Genomic DNA, 2,140 nt, shown 5'->3' on the forward strand with positions numbered 1-2,140 from the left:
AAACCATGTTTGGATCCAGCACCTGACCCAGTGTAGTTAGTTCTGCAGGCTCCTCTGAACTTTTGTTGACTTTATAACTACACATATTCATCAATATTTTGGTTTCTGCATATGTGGGATTTTGGTGGGGTTTATTGTGTATAGGTGGTATGGAGGAGAAAGTGAAAACAATTGAAAAGGTTTTTCTGAGGACAGAGAAAGTGAAAATAGCTGAGAAGTTATTTTTTTGTTGAAAAAAATGAAAGTAATACATATTCATTATAAATCAAATAATGTAGGAGTATAAGAAGGAAAAATGAAAGCAACTATCCCCTCATTCTACTAAAAAGCCCCTTTTTTCCCCAGAGATAATTGTTTTTTTTTTATTTTTATTTATTTATGATAGCTACAGAGAGAGAGAGAGAGAGAGGCAGAGATACAGGCAGAGGGAGAAGCAGACTCCATGCACCGGGAGCCCGATGTGGGATTTGATCCCAAGTCTCCAGGATCGCGCCCTGGGCCAAAGGCAGGTGCCAAACCGCTGCGCCACCCAGGGATCCCCTCCCCAGAGATAATTGTTAACAGCTTGGTATATAGCTTTTCTTACATATGTAAGCACATTTGGAATTTACATTTTATATAAATATAAATATGTGTATTATATGTATTATACACAATATTCTAGTCTTTGGCCTAATACTTTTCAGTTATTAATATATCTTGGGTATTTTTACCTGCTCAATGTTGCTCTTTTTCATAGCTACCTAATATTCCATGGTATTGAACAAATTTCCCATTGATGAGAATCTAAATAGGTTCTACTTTTCTTATTATTATAAACAATAGAACAATGAACATCTTATGTATACTTCTATACTTCTTTTTCTATTTAGTCAATTACTTCTTTTTTGTCAATTACTTTTGATAAATTCCTAGAAGAGGGATTACTGGATCAAAGGGTATGATAGTCTCCTGTATCAGTTAACTACCTGATACACATTGCTAGACTGCCTTCCAAAAACTTGCCTAAATTCACTTCCCAGTCAACAGTGTAAATATTGTAATATTAAGCACTAGTGTAACTAGTGCATAATTCTTTGCCAGCATAGAACATTATCAAGGTCTGTGATGGGTTGAAGTTTTACATATATATAAAATATATAAATATATAGGTATATATGTATACATATATTTTTACCTGTTTATTTTTACTGCAAAAAGCTTTGTTCCCACCTGGTCCACAGCTTGGGGGAGGGCTGCAGGGGGTTAAAACGCTGCCTAGTGGCTGCCGGGAGGCTCAGGCACAAGCCCTGGCACCAAGGGCAGGGTGGAGGGGCCCCTCGAAGGCTGCTGGGCTCCAGAGGCTCCTAGTTGTGCTTGAGGGTGAGTCTTTCCAAGAGCTCCTCGCCCGGCCTGGCCTGGGGGTGGTCAGCCTGCGGAAGCGAGTCAGGTGGTCACCCATGTCCTTGAGTTTCACCTCCTCACCCGGGAAGTGGCTCTCCCTGAAGTCACGGAGCTGGGGGTCAGCTCCGGCAGATCCCAGGGCATGCAGATCCGGACAGGCCTGGTTCAGGTTCTTCTCCAGAACCAGGGTGGCTTGCATGGTGTTCAATGCTTCACCCGCTCATCCTGGGACAGCTTCTGCACGTCTTGGACCGGAGCGCTGCCACCACGCTGGTTTTGCATTTTCAAGAGACACTCCGCACCCTCGCGCTTCTCAGCCGACTCCTGGCAGTGGCCCAAGCCCCCTGGAGTCACATGGTCCTGGTCGGATTAGCAGCCCAGGGAGGGGTAGGTGGAGGAGGCCTGCAGATGCACGTTGGCCAGGAGGTTGCAGGTGGCCTCCACCTGGGGGGAATAATTCTGATGAATCTGGGTGCTCATGGTTGATTGGTAATAAGAAGCTAAGCTCAGGATAGGGTGTTGGCTGAAGATGGTTCTGATGGTTGTGAACGGGAGAAGGCTGGTTGGAGGCTGGTCGGAAGGGTGTACCCTGAGTTTGTTCTGTCCAAACACTGTTGAAGTAAGAGACAGATCTGCGGGACCACCAGGTGCTCTGTTGGTTAATGTTTTAAGAAGTTATTTTTAAGTTGATATTGCAGATAGAAAATACTCTCTGGGTAGTTGAGTTTGAAAGTATGTTTAGCAGTTAACTTTCCTG

General features: G+C 43.8%; 1 pseudogene; it reads right to left on the reverse strand.

Annotated features, from left to right (window-relative positions):
- Nucleotides 1–1,276: 1,276 nt before the first annotated feature.
- On the reverse strand, nucleotides 1,277–1,863 carry LOC129508658 (ferritin light chain-like; annotated as a pseudogene).
- Between the last annotated feature and the right edge of the window lie 277 nt (nucleotides 1,864–2,140).

This window comes from Nyctereutes procyonoides, unplaced genomic scaffold, assembly GCF_905146905.1.
Source record: "Nyctereutes procyonoides isolate TBG_1078 unplaced genomic scaffold, NYPRO_anot_genome, whole genome shotgun sequence".
Lineage (NCBI taxonomy): Eukaryota > Metazoa > Chordata > Mammalia > Carnivora > Canidae > Nyctereutes > Nyctereutes procyonoides.